Consider the following 19,330-nt stretch of genomic DNA (forward strand, 5'->3'; position numbering starts at 1 on the left):
TCTAAATTGAATAAAACGATACATTCCTCGTTACCAAGAACGGGCCGAAGAAGAAGCAGAAGCAGTGAAGTGAAGAAAAAAAAACAACCAACCCCGAAACACCTAAACTGGTCCACTCACATTCCAAGCTTCGCCCAAACGGCTATCGGATTGTAAGTTGGCAGGCGCGCACGGAAGGCCACGCGGACTACGCGGAGTTGTTGTTTTTAGTGTGCGAGTCTTGCGAGTCGCCACTAAAAACTACCAACCGAACGGTGGCAAAGCTCCCGTAAGCAAGTCCTCGCGCAAAGACGCGTCCGTTTAGAGCGGGAGTAAATATTAGAATGTAAGATGGATCTGTTTTTTTTTCATCTTCTCGCCCGCTCGCTGGGACGCACATTCATTCCCGAGTCCGGCAGCGGGCTTGGCTTGGCGTCATAATTTTAAGAGCTCGGGCATGTCTTTTTAAGAGCTATTAGGCGGTGTACGGCTTCTTCGAAACTGCAAGACAAGCAGTTGAATGATAAATCTATACATATTAGGCGGGTGATTTTTTGTTGTTTTGATGTTTGAACTAAGGGCAAGCAAAACCTGCAGTGGTGTGCGTGTTTGCAGTGTGAAAAAGTGACTAAACGGTTGTGAAATGCAAACATATCTTTTGGTTGGTTAGGTGGACGTAGATTCTTGAGCGTGTCGAGCACACGCAAATATTTGTTTTGCAATATGAGAAGCAATGTATTTGATGTATTTTCAAAGGAATAATTTGTGGCGGCCATTCTTCTCAAGGCATGACCGAGGTTCAAATCCCATCCGGATCATTCCCCCTTAGTGAGGACTGTCTTTCGAACGACGTGGTATCAGCTATAGTAAGCCATTCGATGATCGGTTCTTCTTGGCTTGACGACCTTAGAAGGTCGTCAAGCCAAGAAGAAGAAAGAGAGAGAGAAACTCTTAGAGACTCAGCACAATTTAACACTTTTTCCATAATCATTTTGTTACCTTAGAATGATTCATTCTTTTGCAATGATTTTGTGATTAAATTGTGGAACTTTCAACGAGAGGATCATAATAAATTATTTAAGCACATTCGCGTGAAATCCTTTAATTATTTCATTATAATAATTCCTCCAAAATCACCTAATAAACCATTTTTGGAATTGAAATTTAACAACATTCTCTCATAGATCAAATTCAGCTAAGTAAATGCTTGGATCTCGAATATTTCCATGTAGTCTTTACCCACAAGCACGCCCAACTTCCATAACAGACAGTCTTTGTACAGAGTCTGATAAATATGATAGTAATATATTGAAATGCATTCGCTCCGGTGGCAGGGTCAGCTATTGCGCCTTTGGGGTCGAGGGATTTTAGCCAGTAATCCCTTCGTCGATCTGCGAGCTTCAAACTCTCCATCGAAGAGAGAAGGAAGAAAAGGAGTACTAAAACTGGTGAAATAAATTCACTAATCGCGCAGCGGCCCTACACACAACGCGTCCACGCGAAACGATGCTCTCTCTCGTCTGTTTCTATCTTTGCTTAGCTCTTCCAACCGCTGGAAGGAATCTCATCGATGATCCATGTAGCAGACCCTACGACCCCCGACCCTCCAAGGCGAATGGCGTTTTGCGATAGCTCGAGCGACTATCACGCCGGGGTATGCACGGAACCCAATTAATGGGGAAAAATTCCTACCGTTTCGCCACGGCAGGAGCTGTTTGTGCCGTTTGCTGGTTCGAGCCTGTCCTGCCTCGTGCTGCATGATTGAATGAGAGATAATTTGTAACGATATTGTGAAATGGCCAACGACGGGGCGTCTGAGACGCCTGTTTGGTTTGACTATGTTCACTTTTCTCCTGCCTGGTTTGGGATGGGATTTGATCCATTTGCGTGCGGAGGTTTGAGTTTATTTTCTATAGAAAATAGTCGCCCAGTTTGTGTGTTTCCATGCATTTCCTTGATGCAGGGGGAAGGGGAACAAAAATTGGTTGTTTGTGCTACTGCTCGGAGGACAATTCCTTGTGGGTGGTCAGCAGGACATCTGATACTGGGAAGATGTGTAGCGGCGGATGCAACCGAAATTGGCATAAGAGGGCTCTCCCGCACAAAACCATCGCGATAATCGGCCTTTGCCGTACATTAATGCAGCGGGCCCGAATGCAACAACAGTCCTGCTGAGCATCATCTGCTGCATTTCGTTTCATTGAGCCATTTTGTGTGTGAGTGTATGGTTGGGTACCAGCGATTGCATCATGCAATGCATATATGCAGTTCGATTTAGTATATCGCTGGGTGGTGGTGAGTTTTTGCATGCGAACTAGCAGCTCACTGGGCACCCGATTGTGATCTCGCCTCTGCATTAGCGGATGCAAATTTGGAAGAAAATGATGCAGCAAATATTGCACCGGCTTCGTGTGTATAGTCGAGAGATGTTTGCATACGACGGCGAAGGAAATGCAGTCCGCTAGCTGGGCATTACGTGTGGTAAGGATAAGGAAAATCGTCATAATGAACTGCTCGTAGCTTTTGCGATCGTTGAAGTCTTCCACTGCAGAAAAGTCGCAAGAGAGGGCCAGAAGCAAAATGTAAAAGTTAAGGAGTCGTTTTATAATATCAGATCAAAAATTGCATTTAAGTTTGGTCGGAAACAGCTTGGTAAATCAGTTTTCTTGAATATAGCAAAACATTGAAAGAATCTACTTCTTATTTCCTTTTTAACTAAGCGAAACGTTCGATTAATTCGACCATACAAAAACATGAGCTAGGCAACAACACGAAAAACATGAAACTTATGCGTGTTTCCAATTCCACTATGGAATCATGTCTATCAAACCACCTATAGGCAAGGAACCATAATTTGCAGCTAAATTAAGTATGCTTGTAATAAATTAATACGTTTAACAGCCCGAGTATGCAGATGCACACGCTGTCACCGAGCCACAAAACCGAACAAATGGAATGTCCTATTGACAGCACTCACACATACACACACACAGACAAAAAAGCCATCGAACTAGCGAGAGAAGCCCGAGATCATTATGCCTTTTTAGCTTGACAACGGTCGGATTCGCTATAATGTGCACGCTATCGAAACACAAGGCAGAACGCACTCGCGAAACCGTCTTTAGGTTTGTTGTTTTCTGTCGTCTCTGTTGACGACGACCGTTGCAGATAATAAAGCTCTAAGACCCCACCGTTGCCAACCTCCTCGATCGTGTAAAACGGATGGATTTAAATACAATGCATACACAGCCAACCGTGTGTGGAACTAGCTCGAGTTCGAGAGGAGACGACGCGTAATTAGACGTTCCGAATAGAGACATCCATTAGGCAGAGACAGACGCTCTGGGGCGAGCGGGTGGACGCATACGCACGGTACGGTGTATAGGGTGATATGTAGAGTTGGTTGTGTAACGAGGATGTATATCGATCGGCGGTTTGTTGGCTGAGGCTAAATTTTCAAATGTGATCTGAATACAGTCTCTTCGCTCCGTTTAATTGAGAAGGCTTCGATACAATGTATTGATCGCCAGACAGTTGCAAATGCCTGTACATTGCAGATGTCGAAAATTGGGGTCATTTGGAGGAATCGCTCAAAATAGGCTATAACTAGCATCCTTTTATTCTGTTTGTTTTTATTTTTCTTTGTTTTTAGGGATGTAAGCTTGTCTGGTAAATGATTTTGGAAAATACAGAGTGTTAGTTAGTAAAGACTAGATTCTTCTTCTTCTTGGCTTAACGACCTCTAAGGTCATGCAGGCCATCAAAATTGGCTTTCTAGACTGCCGATACCACGTAGTTGGTCAGTCAGTCCTCACTATGGGGGGACGGATCCGGTTGGGATTTGAACCCCGCTCCTGCCGTTCGAAGGCGGGCGCCGCTGTCGCCAACACCACCGGGCCGCCCCAAAAAGACTAGATTATGATTTACTTTGATTGTTTGGTTATTATATCTAAGTTTTTCTTGCCAAAGCTTTATTCTTGTGCTATTCGGAATTTAATTTTAGGGTATGTGTTACGGTATGTGATTGACGTTTTACGTTATTTTTTAGTTCGTTAACAGTTGAGTTGTTGAGTGGTTCTATATTTCGACAGTCCATAAGTTCATGTATTAATAATGTTTTCACCGTTTACTACCGTATATTTAAATTTCTTAGGAAATTTCGTTTAGTTTAATAATACCGACTTCAAGCAACAAATTAATGTAAATTGTAAAGCTTCAAAATACCTTGGAGTCCATCATGTTCATCCAAACCTTTTTTTTCTGTCAGCTGCCCCCTATTTTACAAACATCCGATTTTCCCACCACCAAATCACCGTCTAGCGTCACAAAACTGATAATCTCCTAAACCCGATCAGCTTCAACCTTGTGATCATCTTCATTGAGCTTTCTTCCGGAGTTGAGTTCCACCCGGCCATCCGCTCGCATGCTGATGACATGAAGATGCGATGTTTTACCACACCCCCACCCCTCCCAACCCCTCGTTTCACAGTTAGCACTCTTCTTTTGCGATCTCTCAACAGTGCTAAGCAGCCTAAGCATTTTCGGCTAAAACATCCATCAAATTGATTACACTTTCAGGGGTTTTGGGTACGGGCGTTTACTGGGAGGGTTCCAGCAGCCCTGTCATAAAAGCAGGAAGTATCTCTTCAATCAGTGGGTGCCCAGTGGAGTCTGGGATGGCGCATGGCACCCCCCACACACACACACACACACCGTTAACTCGATAAAGTCTGGTTTTGGTTTTCAATTTTGGAGTTTTCTTTCCGTTTTCCGTTCACAAAACATGCGAAAAAAAAGTCACACAAAGGTAGGGGATGCTGTTTAGAGGGAGCTAATTCCACTACTTGTTTGATTGGTCGGTGTCGAAATCGGCTCGACTACATGTGCCGGATAGCTGGGTTTGAGAAGCTAAGGATGGCCGTTTTTTTTGGCAAGGCGACAAATCATCTTGATTTACCAACCGCTTAATCCGTCCGATTCCCAAGGTTATCCCCTAAAAAGCAGACACTCGAATCTAATAAAAGCTCTTCACTAGCCCGGAGTGTGCTGCTCACACACGCGATGAGCTTGTAGGTTTCAGTGCTTTAGATATTAAATTAAAGATAAGTTGATTGATTAGCCAGATGATCCGGCGTTCGGCGATCAATCGGTTTTGCGATCGCGGTAGGACGCGTCTTGTGCTGGGTGCGGTCTTTCTTCTCGCACATACGTTCATGCATTCACGCACAGACACAATAAATCAAATTGTGCAGCCGTCTTAGGTGAAACAGACGATATACATAGCTTTGTGTGTATGTGCGAAATTCGTAGCCTAAAAAGACTCCCCAAAGTTTGGTCGATAAAACTAGACCGGCGCGATTCATTCGATCGTCTTGCGCTTAAATTGATTAATGGTTCGCAAAGTCGAGCCGAGCCCCATGAAAGCAAATCCCCCACCAGTCATTCGTGAATTTGAAGGGTTTCGATTCCTGCTGCGAGTGGCTGGGTTGTGGTGTGTTTTGGGGGAAATCGAAGAAGATATGTCTTTTTCTTTTCTTTTTTCTTTTTTTTTTTGGGCAAGCAGAAGTTCTGAGGATCATTTCATGTCGCTTCGTTCTTGTTGCTTGAGCTTGCCGTGGGATCATGTTATTTTGATGGATCTGGAGGCCTCTTCTGCTTTCCCGTAAGGTCGGGCAAAATTGTCATCCCGATACATGACGAAAATTAACGACAACAGCACGACAGGGGTGAAGTTTGCGTTGTGTTTTTCTACTCGGGGTGTTGGATTGCTATCGAAATGGCAAACATTAAAGAGGTTCGATGAGGTTTTTTCTTGGTTGTGATGATGATCGAACAAAATCATGTCACGATTGTAATGACGATGATACCGGATCGGACGACGAGATCAAGTTGCGTGGTTGGTTGGTTGGTTTAGAGTGTTCAAAATCTGAGAAATCATCAAAAGTGGAATCATATGACAGATTTCCATTGCACGTATTGTGGCAGAGATAGAGAGCGAACGAGATGGAGGAAAAAAAAATGATTGATGTGAAGGAAAATGGTGCATTAGAAAATTGGAGCCGATCATCATCTTCCGTCCAGCGAGCCTACAACTCATCTCCGAACACAATCCGATCGTAATTTGATAGTATAATATATTTTTTATTTATCCTCCAGTTTCAATATCCTAAAAGTATGCAAATTGAGGCTTTTTTTGAGCAGTGGTTTGTTACCTCCAGCGTCTCAAAATGAATACCTTCATTTGTGTTGAAAAAGTCTCATCAACCCATCATTTTCCGATATGAGTTAGAGAATTGAATAGCGAAAGATTCGTGTCTGCTCTCATCTTCAATCGATTTCATCCGTCGAGAAACGATACACTTAGCTGCCGGACTCTCGTTCACGTTCGATCGATTTGGTGACATGGAGCAAAAGGCCTCTGAATCACCTAAATCAATCCACCGCAACGCAGCAGATGGAGTGAAACGGGCACAAGCAACGCAATGTGAATTTAGAGCACACGGTACGTGTACGGTGACGGGTTGACGACGTAATTCCGAGCAATCCCGTGCGCCGTCATCATTTGGCCACCTTTCTTCGTTTGATTTTAATGAATCGATTTACGGTGAAAAGAAATGCCCGGCCAATGCCCTTCATTAAGAACTAGACGAGGATGCAACAAAAAAAAAAAAAAACAAGAAGAGCGGGACCACTGATCTCATGCAACCTGTCCGTGCCATCCGAAACGGCTTGATGTCCGCACCCGTAACGGAGCGTCTAACTGGGTGTATATCTTTTTAATGATGACACTTTCGATTCGACTGGATGGTTCAGATGGAGCAGTCGGTCGGTGGTGCATGCGTGTATGGATCCCGGCGTACAATTTAACCGGCCGACTGACACGACAAGTGATCAGCGTGCATGGACGCATTTTGCCTTTCTTTTATTGACTTTTTTTTTGTTTTAAAGCCAAGGGATGTTACATGTACAAAACGGACAATTAAATTGAAGATCTGGAGTAACGACGATTGGGTGTGGGGTGAGATGGTCGCCTCGCGATCAGTAGGTCAGTAGGTGTTACGAAATGAAAAGCGCGGAAAATAAAAGTGTAAAATCAACGTCACTCACTTGGACAAGAAAGAAAAAAGAATGGAGTCTCATCTGCATATAGAAAGATTGCTATAGGAGTTTTAACTAGATAAATTCGTAGAAGTTAATGATAAGAAGCAAAAGTAGGCTTGTCGTTAGTAGAAATATTATTCTAGACGAAAAATGTGAAGTAGTATTTAAAGTAGAGTTCGATATCGAGTTTTAAAATAAAGATAACAATTCATCAGAAAAAAAAGAAATGAAGAACAAAAAGGAAATTGTGCAAAGACAAATCAGTTAACACATTTTATATGTCAAAGCGACCTTGAACAGCCGATAAAGGCCACCTTAAAAGAGCAACACCCTAACTCCGAAACCACCCAAAATAAAATTTTAACCTGCGCCAAAACGAACAGACTTGAATGAACGGAAAACACACAACTTCAGCGTACACAAAATGATCTTCAAATTCTTCTAAAAGAAAAGAGCAAAGATCCATATCAGTGCTCAGTGTGGTGGTAGCTCCCGCTGTTTAGCACTGTTACAAATTTTCTCATACTTCCTTTCTTTTCCCAGGCCCGATGCCCCGAACGCATCAACCGCACGCATTTGTCATCGATATATCGGAGCCGCTAATGAAGCCATCGCCAATACACAGAACCAGATCATTTAACCGACTCTCGGCCCGGGCTGGTTCGCTAATAGGTGCTAAATATTTCTCTCCCTCCTTCGACAAGCGCTCACCACCCGCTGTTTCCCAACCGAACCCAGCCCACTAAAAGTCGATAATTGGTGGTGGGAAAATCGGTTCTGCTCTTTTACCCTTGCCGATGGGGTGATCAATTTTACACTCTGTACATCAAACAAATCGTGCGACATTGGCAACATGCGGCAAGGGGTATGTGAACAGGCTTCCGGCTGGTTACCTTCTTTTTTTTTGTCGATCGCAGCCAGTGAAGAACGGTTTTCGTTTAGTCAACGTCACCTTGTCAGGACCGCCCCGTTTCCGTTTCCCAGCTTTCCAAGCTTGGTGGTGTTAAGCTTTGTTGTGAAAATTGAGAAGTTTATGTGAACGTGTACGACGTATGCGTGCGTGTGTCTGTATGTATATCTGGAAGGTGTGCAGCAGCTGCTGCAGAAGCCAGCACCAATTTATCAACATCGCGCGTAATTCGCTTCTGCGTTCGATTTCTGCGGCGGCATCTTCATCTCTCGACATGGGTTTTCCGGCCCTTTGGAGGTTTTGGCGGATGTTGTTGGTGCTCCTGTTGGCTGCCTCTCATTCCGAACGGGGAGGGACGGCTTTATAAGAAGATTAATTTCGGTTCCATCCCTTAAACCGGTCGACACCCGGCGGCGGCATCGCAAAAAAAGGGGATCCCGTTTTGCCGCTGCGTGCTTTTCGGATCGGTGAACATTTAGTGCATTACTGTCGATCAGAGCCGTTCGATCGGTTCGAAAACTTCACGATTTTGGGTTTTGTGGATGGTCAGTCAAACGATTAATCCACCGGGACGGCATCAATCGGGGATCGGGGTTAGTCCTTTGGTTTTTCTTCTTTTCTTGGGTTGGACAATTTTTGACAGCACGGAGAAAGTTCGTTCAATCGATTAACCAACGGATTTTAAAGGAAAAAGCAAGAGCGTACGCTTCATTTGCATCCGGAGAACAGCTGGAAAATAGTTTCTTCTTTTTTGTTTTCTTCTCGCGGTCTGTTTCTTCAGTGCAACAATTGTTGCTGCTGGTTGCCATCATTCTCGTTACGAGCAACCTTACTTAATCGTGCGTTTAATTGGATTAATTTTATGCAACGAATCGCGCTCACGGTTTGGCCGAAGACTCATCTGAGCCAAGGTAAGAAACGGTTAGAAAACTTGGAACTGATCACTGTTCACTATGGGAACATGTATCGATTTCTTTTCATTTTCTTCTACAACCGAACAAAAAAAGAAACCTCGATCCGATCGGAGATTTAGTTTCAAGCCACATGACATCCAATCCGAGAGCAGCACAAAAAATGGATTCCCCTACCTTACCCCAAATAAACGAGATGATAGATAAGGATATATTAATTGGTGAACACATCAGGATTATTATGTTTTGTGGGCAATCGAAAAGTGGTTCGCCTGACCAGCAGAGATGTCATTTGCATAAAATTATGTGAACCAATCGCCAGCGCGCTCCAACGACACTGACGTTGTCAGTGTGAATAGACGACCAGTTTTTAACCCACAATCAAAGCAATCTAGCAACTTAGTACAAAGCTGACGGGGGTAGAGTGCAAGAGAGAGAGCCTTTCACGGGTGGCTGGGTCTGTTGGGGCGTAGGATGTGTTTCTACATTAGTAGACTAGAGGGATAGAGCACACATACGCACAACTTCCCCCTACGGATTGGTTGAACCGACTCCGTTCCAGTGAGCTGAGCAAGCTAGACTCCACACATCCAACCAATCGCACAGACCCGCACGGCTGAGGTTGATAATAAGTTGATAATAATATTCAATTTTATTCCATTAGGTGGGATTTGAGTTTTTTGGGGTGGCTTTATGGCGAGACCTGTCTAAAATACCTGTCCCAGGAACAAGTCGATGCCAAACTTCCAAGATGGTTGGGCTGGGTTCGTGCTGCGTATTCCAACTAGTTGTCCACCGAAAGCTACTTTCTTTTGAGCGTTTAATTGTTATATAAATAAGATTTAAACGACTCTTCTTCTTAATCTTCTTCGTCTTATCCAGTAGTGGAGGAGTGTGTGACAAGTTGTCCGATGGGCAGAAAGCGAAAACGGCACCAATTAGGGGAGAACAAAACCGTTGCCCGGTACAATTACCGCACGAAATACAATCCCTTTTCCCGATCGAGGACGAAAAACATTTGGTACCGTCCGTCTTGGTTTGTCTTGGTGGTGATGGAATGAAAAGTTGTCACCTGAGGAACTCCTGGTGCCGCCCAAACTTTAGAGAATGGAGGGTGCAGGCAATGGTCAGGTGTCCTTTCACCATTGGTGCTTTACAAGGAAGTAAGCAGCTTTGCAGGAGATGTGGTTGAAGTTATAGTGAAGATAAAGAAAATGGAATTTTGAAAGGAGTTCATTGATTTGTGACTTGCGAGGACATTTTTATTGATAGAACTAAGTGGACCTTATAGTTGAAGAAAGTCTTCGGATACAAAATTTATTACATCAGGATTTTTGGAGCATGTTTCCAAATAAATATTTTTTAGAGTTCAAAGAATCTGAACCCCAAAACAGTTCCTTGCGAAATTCCTACAAAACCTTGAGGAAATTATGCGTTATCTCCAATTATTTTACCTTCATTCCTACTCGGAGCCGTACCATAACGGGTGTACCGATCAATAGCTGGACGATCGATCGTTTTCCATGTGTGCTTTTTCTGTGTTTTCTTCATCATAATAATCTACCCGTCCTGGGCGTAAGACTCCTGCGCTTGGCGGCAGTAAAAAAAAGCATACAAGTTTGCGATCGTGAATCAGCCGGAGCGGAGATAAAAGTTGATGTTAATGCGGCTGCAAACCATAAATATATCGGACTGATTGTTGAGTTGAAAGAGGGTGCTGTGAACACACACAAGCGACAGATTCATCCGTGCTTCGCTCTGAAGTGCCTCCGATGTGTGATGGCCACCAAGAGGAGCGAAAACAAGTGCGCTCTTGTTTCTTGGGACCCTTTTTTCCACCGAAACCGCACCGATAGAGGGAGCCACCGAGGGACCGTGTTCGACGCGAACTCACCTTTCACTATCAGGCCGAATTTTTATGATGATGAAAGAGAAAAAAACGGGGAACAAAATGCTCCTTTTCACACCGCGCTTTGGACAACACAGCCCTCAGACTTTGATACCGCGCAATGGAAAGGAGAAGCTCCTGCGTTATATGTGCGTTCGATGGAAGGTGAAAAAACATCAAAAAAAAAAAAACCTCAACTTGATCGATATAAAGGATGGACATGCAGCAGGGCAACACTCTTGTGGGAGCCCTGATCGAGAGCAGGTCAGGCGAAAGTCCCCCAGCGTGTCCAAGCCTCGAAGGTGGTGGTTGAGAGCGTGTGCGGTGGTGGTGTTGCCTGCCGCGAAAGTGATCCACATGCGCACCAGAATGGACAAGCGGTGGCGGTTGGCGAATGAAAAGAAGAAAAAAAGACGAACGAAACGAGAGCACACATTCACTTGTTCGCGCAAAACCCACGGCGCATCGTCGACCGATCCCGGTTGATGTCCGGTTGCGCGCATGTCGTCGTTGCTGACGCGTAAATTCAAATCCGAAAAGTGCGCAACTCGGTATTGGATCCGATTCCTTTTGGTGGAGTGATCGCATTTTTCATGTGCGCGATACCTTTCATCACCCGCGTTAGTTTCCAAATGGAAGGGGGATATTATCTGCGTGGTGGCAGGATCGCCCACTACTCTGGAAGTATGATTCTCAGGGGATCCTGGAGAAGCGTGTACACTTTTATTGGAGAGTGGTCTAATTTATTTGTCAAACCGTATTTTCTTGACCAACCAATCTTGAAGTGAGAAAGAAAGTTGTGGAAAGAAATGTTGGGACAGTAAATTGATGGGGATAGCAGCAGAGTTGGTTGGGAAGTGTTTAACTTCCGACATATATCAGGAGTTTAAGATAACTCTTCTCGTCTGATGGGTCAGCACTTATTCCCATATTGTTGAAGTCTAAAATGATTTTTTAAGCTGCAATCATATCGTTTAATCATATTTGCTCAGACCACATCTTCTAAGATCTGTTTGATTGTAGCGCACCATTAACCGTAGCGCATCAATCGACAATCCAATTTTCTGCAAACAACAAACTCCGCTACTATTCGAAGAAACCCCTCTCAATGATTCACCCATTTTACTTCACGTTTTGTATAACGTGTCTAGCACGTGCTGCACTTCCAGCAAACGGCACACGATGCCCTCAACAACAACTACTTACTGTTAGGCTGTATTGCTTGTACATCGGAGGCTCTGGTCTGAGAAGTACTCGTGCCAAGAAGTTCTGGCACGATTTCTTTATTCGGATTTATTTACCATCCTCGGAAAAAGAATCGAATTCGGTGTAGAAAAGAGGGATGAAAACGATGAACTGAAAGAGGAAAACTTGCCAGATGTCTAGCATTCCCAACGTCATCTAGGTGGATCGTTCTTGCCTCTTCCTTTACCGTCTTCTCATCTGCTGAGCCCTGTTCAAGAACAGTCGAATCATTTCCTCTACACACTATTGGGCCGAGTGGAGCGGATTATTTCAGACCTCGCACGCGTCCGGACTCTATTGTGGTTCATTCAACGTGGAAACATTGAAAGAGAAGGAACCGAGGGGTGCGCGTGTGTTGTTGAATGCAATTATCGTTAATGAGACGCCTGAATCTTTAAGAGATTTGAATATTCTCACCTCTTTAATGAGCAGAAATTGCGGAAGAATTAGTTAATGATGAGCTTTGGTAGGTGGTAAAGGAAGCAAACCAATATCGTGAAAAATATCATCCTTAAAGTAATTGGTGATGTCTTAAAGTTTGGAGTTCAATTACTGTAAAGATTATTAAACTTGATCAAGTGATCTATCTCACACAAACGACACCCATCTTACACTTGTACCGATTGGTTTCACTTTCAAAAGTGTCCTCACCTTCTTCACTCCTAGTTATCCCTCACTCCCTGCACCCAGTTTGCATTCTGCAACTTTCCATGGCGTTGCACACCCACGGGTTCCCCGGGGTTCGTTTTTGCCGACTAATGACGCACGGTTTTTGCGGTGCCTAAAGCGTCCAAACCGCTTGGTTTAAAGCTAGTTGGCAATTGTTTTAATTAAAATGTATTCGTATCGAGTGCAAATTGAATCTCGGGCCCTGCTCCTCCTACCATGGATAGCGGAAGCGTGATGTCGCGATTGCTAGGTTGCACGTTGACAGTTTGCTCCAAGAGACTCACCCGGTAATAGGTAGTGATGGGGTGGAAAACGAGAGCACATCGCCATTTTTGGGGAGATCGACGTACACCGGCACTGTAGGTGGCAATTAGTGATCCGAGAAACTGATATCGGGACGTGTGCTGTGTGTACTACGCGGAGTGATGTCTGGTGAGTAGACATCCCGAGCCGACGGTGTGTTACGGGTGACACAAAGTGAAATTTAAGCAGTGGTAGTTAGAGTTTACTGGTTACCAAGAGCGATATCAGGACAAATGCTTGAACGTTGGAATAAGTTGGAGATCAGTTTTGCAAACTCACCTAAACTTCAGGATAGCTTTCAACAATAATCCGGAAACACGTGTATTAATCAAAATTCCATTCAGCATCCAACAAAACCACGCACACACAAAATCAATTGCTATCAACCACTTGTATCATTTGTTCGAAAGCTTCTTCATAGTGCTGCTACACTAAACACATAGGATATTACACACCGGATACCGCACACGAATACGCGTCGTGAAATTGCTCTGTCTGAAGCACCATTCGGGAATGGTGGCGGTCACAAATTTCAAACAACCGAATACAAAACCCAGGAGGCCACCCCGGATGACAGCGGAGTGGCGGCGCCCAGCTTGAATGAAACTTTGTTCCCCGTAGAGGATCCTGCAGTCCCGATTGCTCCTAATCGCGATCGGGAGTCTTTTCAAGTTTCCTTCAAGCAGTTGGTCAAGCGGTTGACGTCGGCGCTCGGCGTTTGGAAGACAAACGGACAAATTCACTTTACGTAAAACGACTATTTTTTTTTCTTCCTGTCGTTGAAGAATTGACTTGACACTTTATTTACTCTCACTGACTTTACTCGCTTGCTTCGGACCGGGGTTTTTTTTTTTATGATCCGTCTCACTGAGCCTCTCTGATGATGTACGAACGCGTCTCACTGCTGTCAAACTTCAGAGTGGTGGACTCGACCCACTCGACCAGAGCTGGAACCACTTCACTATTTCTCACTCGATCGCGGGCACTATTGCGGGCGCGCGCGCGCGACCCTCTTCGCGGTGACTTTCTTCCGTAGCTTCTTCCGGCCTTTTCTTCAACCGGCTGTTGTTGTTGATTGTTATTTGGACACTTAACAATCTTCACTTGAGCGCAACAATGTTGAACGCTTGATTCGCCACACACACACACGCACACACACACATGAATCGGACGGATAAATATACACGTTCAATTTATGTCACTAACAAATTGCACTTCACTATCATCATCTGCCCAGGGACTCTGCAAATGTAGGAAAGAAAACAAACACACCGCCTCCCAAAAATCAGACTTCATCTTCATCACCATTAGCACGGTGAAGGCCACCACCGTTGCAACAATGTCCTTAATCACCGAGCACGCGCGCTTTAACACCACAAGGATATCAGGAGTCACTCCAAACGCATCACGCCGCTCTCGGCCCAGTGAAAGGATGAATTCGCACAGGCGGGATGAATCCGGCCTGCTTTTTTTGTATGTGTTTTCATTTTGATTGGGCCTCGATAAGGGCTTGGGTCTGGTTTTAGTAGGTTAAATGTAGAGTGGTAGTTGTTGTTTTAACAAAAAAAAGGCCCCGTTCGTCGTCTGCTCTTTACGGTCATTGCAGTTCTTTTTTGTGTGTTTTCTTCTCCCGTCTGTCTTCTAAAAGATCGCACGTCGCTCATACGGGAGACGCAAAAGTCACACGCGCACTTATTTTGACTTTCGGCTTTTTTGTGCAGTGTTGCGTTTCGTTACATTTTGGGAAGCTTGAGGTTTTGCCGTTCTTGTTGTCGCGTAGGATGGCTTGAATGCTTGAAATTATTTATAACGCTTATACAACATCCTCGAGGGTAGCTGCAGTAACTGAATGTCAGAAGGAAGCAAAACCATGTCGAAAAGGTCGAGCAGATGCGGTAGCACAAACACTGGCCTGGTGACGATCCTGGATTCCTCCTGGCCGGCCGAGGACGGGAGTTGGGAATTTTTGATGCAAAAAGAAAAGCAAGAAAAAGAAAACATATCGGTCGTTCGCGGCCGCGACAGCCAAAAGGTCAACTTCAATCTTGACGTTTCGCGCGCTCTATCAATCGACCTTCATGCGGTCATATTTTAGTGGACCCTGGATGCGCGTTGGTTGTTACTACCCTTCTTGGAAATGTGAATCGCACGTACTTTTGCGCGTCTTCTTTCGCTCTCGTACGCGTGTGTATGTCGACGGTTTACAAAATATTTTTATATCCAGGGCGGACGTGAGCCACAACTGTGCGCGACATCATATCCGTATCGTGCGAGCGCAAAGTTGATCGCGATCTTTGGCCTACGTTCTGGCGAACGTGTTGAGGCTGATTGGAATGCTCTGTTGGCCCCAAAATTTGCGTGACTTTATTTCCTTAAAGATTACCCTGTATGATCAGTCAACTGATGTGGCCTTGAATATAGGACAGTTGACATCAGTTAGACATATTCTTCAAAATAAATATTCGTCCACAGTAACTTCATCTCAATAACTTCAACCAGAAACGTACGTATCGTACCTCGCATAAAGGTCAGTAACGGAATCTGAGCATCCTGTCGCTTCTTGTCTTTCTTCTTTATCAATTTTTTCAACCCCTAAACCCTTTCTTTGTCTCAGTAGGACATCATTTTAACGCCCCCCCCCCCCCCCCAAAAAAAAAAAAGGGCTCCAGCAAGACCGATGGCTTGTGACGCCGTTTTATTAAAAAAAGAGAAGATCAAAAGAGGCCCTACTTGTCTGCTTTGTTGCGTTGCCTTGCTCTCGCGCACACAGCTGTATTATTGTCACTGCATGCGAAAGTAAGCGGTACCACAGGCACAGGTACTCCTTCCGAAAGAGGAGTCACACCATTAATTAGCCATTCGAACGCTCGTACAGATGCGGCGCCCGAAAACTTCGAAACGACAGCATCCAGCCAAAGGACGCTTCGCACAATCGCACACGGGACGGCGACGACAAAACAAAAAATCTGCCTCAGGAGTAATTAGCGATTGTAACCGTAATCTACGCACAAGGAGGTGGACGAGTGTAATAAATTTTTAATAATTTAATCAACCAACCCGAACCAGGTTTCGGGACCCGAGTTTTCGGTAATTGGGTGCTCTTCTGGGTTGGTTGGTGGCATGCAAAGTTCGATTATTGTTTTTTTTTCTTCTCTCTTTCCCTTGGCCGTATCGAGTTTTGCCGGCCTTTCCTTTTTTTGTTGCACTGTTGGGACTTTTGGACACGGATTGATTTTTTTTCCTTTCTGGAGTTGAGCACAGATATTAAAACGCTCTTATGATATCGTTGCTGATTCTGATAGGCATCTTGGGGTAGTCTGGAAGCTTTACACAATTACGTTCTCCACTGGTTGATTCGCGACACTTGCACTACACCAAGAGAGAAAGAGGTTCTTTACGCTTGTTTGTAGTTTTTTTTTCTTTGCGATCTCTTACTCTTAATCACTTCCTCTTAATCAACCCGAACTGGACCGTATGTTTGAGGCTTAAATTAAGGCAAAACTGTTATCTTTCACATCTTTACTGGATCGACATTCGATACGGAGGATGCCTCCGAAGGAAGAGTATCAAAAAGTAACTGGTTCGGCAGCAAAATAAAAGCATACCAACATTCCGGTCTTACGGTTGAGCCGGTACAAAACGTCACTAGCGGACACGCAGTTTGTTACAATTTTCACTTTCTGTTTCGCACGCACGCTTATCTCCGTTTGCCCACGGATAACGGCACCAACCGGGTGGAACATCTGTGCGACAGGACTGCAATCATTTGTCATTATCTTTAATCACTATACAGGGAGGCTTTCCGTGATCCCTCTGTCTTGTGCTTTTGTTTGCAGTGTGGAACTGCGTGTGGATTTTTGACGGTTTTTTTTTTAACGCTACTGCCAAAAGGATTCCTGTTGTCACGGTTTAATTTTGATTTGCGTTATTGCCTGTGTTTTTGCTTATAATGAGACACTTCTTTTGGAGAATTATCCTCCGCCGTCACGTTTTTTTTTGTTTATTTTCTATCACCATATTTCGATTTTGCTAGATGAGTTTTAATATTTTCTCTTTTTTTCCACTCATAACACATCAGACACATGTTTACCTTCCACTTATCTATTACACACATGCACGCATAACATCGCGAAGGACCATAATTGAGGATGAGCAATTTACGCGCTACACTAGACCATCACGCAATTTTCCGGGTTTTTTAACGTTGTAGCAGATAGGAAAAGGTTTTTCTTTTGAGTGCACCGGTTTCTGTTTTTTCTAGTCGGGTTCGTCGCTTGGTGTCGCACCTCACATCTCGTGTGATGCAGTTTCACTTTTCTGCTCGGTTCGTTTACGCACGCGCGCGCATCGGAAGTGCGTGCGGAACTAGTTCACTTGTAAAAACCGTAGCTGGATGGCCTCGAAGGAGACACTTCCTGTGTTTCTCTGGGCGGAGATTAATACGCCACACTCGATCACGGCACGATTGCTAAGTCACTGGGTGGCACAAGCAATTAGGGATCTGCTATCGCAATGCCCACACCAAATGCTACCTTCACAACGATTGCTGCTGCTGCACTTGTTTGTAGCAAATCGAATGCATGTACGTTCGTACATTTCCACAATCATTTTCAGCATACAATCACACAAGATGTACACGTAGGCTTACAAGGACACGGGCTTAGACAATTGGATGACGGGGAAATGAGGAAGTATTCGCTCACTAATGGCTGACAGGAATTTAGATCGAACCATCACAGGATGGCATAGGTTTGATCGAACACTAACATGCACAGGCTAGGTATTTTCCGTTTCAAACACAAAACAAATTTGCGCTCACATTATGCTACATTAAAATAAAGAATTTTCACCTTTGCAACGTTATCCTTTATGTTTGTTTTGCACTACTCAAAATATCACTGCTGCTGATCACACTAGCGCAAGAATGTTAACAGAATGTTTCACCGCGAAAGTCAGACATCAGCACGCAACGCTGTGCTGATGAGACGGGCGTGTACGAACGTTCGAACGTTCGAACCACGGTGACGGTGACCACGGCGACACAACCAAACGGGTAACAAACGACGACGATCGGTGCGATCAGCGTTCGGTGAAGGTATGCGCGCGCGACGGTCTCAAGACGGTTGCCGTGCGACGACCACGACGAGACGATGCGATGTGCGCTCGGTTCAGCGCCAACCAGGAGGAGGACGAACGCCGCTTCGAAGATGCTGCCCGGGGAGGGGAGCGGCGTGTGCGCGTGAGTGTGAGGGAAAGGGTGACTCGTACACGTGGGGGCGGGACGTCAAACGAAGCGCGTCCCGCCCGAATGATGCTGTGAAGGCAATGGGCTTTTGTCGTCGTCCGAAAATCAGAGCAAAACGAACCAGATCCGACCGAACCGAACCGACCGATCGTACGAATGCGATCGGATTCGGGTTGAAGTGGACAGAAAAAGAAGAAACAGACAACAACCAGATGGTCCGGCAGTGCAGCTTCATCTCCCCGGAGAGAAGTGGATCGCGAGCTTTCGCGATCGAGAGTTTGTTGGGTGGAGGAGGCTCAATGAGGAGGCTAGGAGTGGAAAAGGGGAGAGGGGTTGAGGGAAAGGGTGTGATACAGATTCCAGCGCAGGGCATATTAACGGATCCGCTCTCCTACTCTTTCAATGCCTCTCTCGAGAGATGAATCGCTCCAGAAAAGGTACTCCTGCATATAAATCGTGATGGAAAAAATGGGAAGAATTACTCGACGAGGGTTGTACCGGAAGGGAGGGGCAGCTTCCTTCATTCATCCCAATGATTCTCTCTCTCTCAAAAAACTCGCGCAACAAACCATCAGCGCATCAGCGTACGCCCCCACTTGCTGCGAATCACCACGCGGCTGACGGGCTAAAGCTTACGGGGTCCGAACACGCGAAGGTAACTCACCTCGAATCGGAGCTTTCGAACGGCACTCACGTCGATTCGTTGTCCCGGAACGAGAGCAAAGCTCGACAGGCAAAAGAAAAAAAGAAAAAAAACTAGCGGGGGGTTCGTCGTTTACCGGTCGAAACGTTCGGAGCGGGTTCGTCGCTTAGAGTCTTTCGCTTGCAGTCGTAGCCCAGGCTGCACGGCCTGTGCCACGGTACGTAGGGTTTTTGCTGCTGTTTTCTTGGTGGGAGTTGGTAGAGTTGTTGTATCAAAACAAAACACGAACGAATGAAGAATTCCGCGTGCCGGTGGTGGCTTCAGCAGTGGTGCCTTTGGAGCGCGCGCATCATTACGGTGCGGTGCACAAGAGCATCATCACCAGAGCGCAACAGGGCGAGATGAATGTCGTTGTCGATAACAATTCCCGGTGCGC

General features: G+C 45.2%; 1 protein-coding gene across 3 annotated transcripts in view; it reads right to left on the bottom strand.

The window, feature by feature from the left end:
- The window catches only part of LOC126565385 (dual specificity protein phosphatase 3), a 471,876-nt gene that overhangs the window by 78,900 nt on the left and 373,646 nt on the right, over positions 1–19,330 (bottom strand). The gene's annotated exons all lie outside the window — the stretch shown is intronic.

This window comes from Anopheles maculipalpis, chromosome 3RL, assembly GCF_943734695.1.
Source record: "Anopheles maculipalpis chromosome 3RL, idAnoMacuDA_375_x, whole genome shotgun sequence".
Lineage (NCBI taxonomy): Eukaryota > Metazoa > Arthropoda > Insecta > Diptera > Culicidae > Anopheles > Anopheles maculipalpis.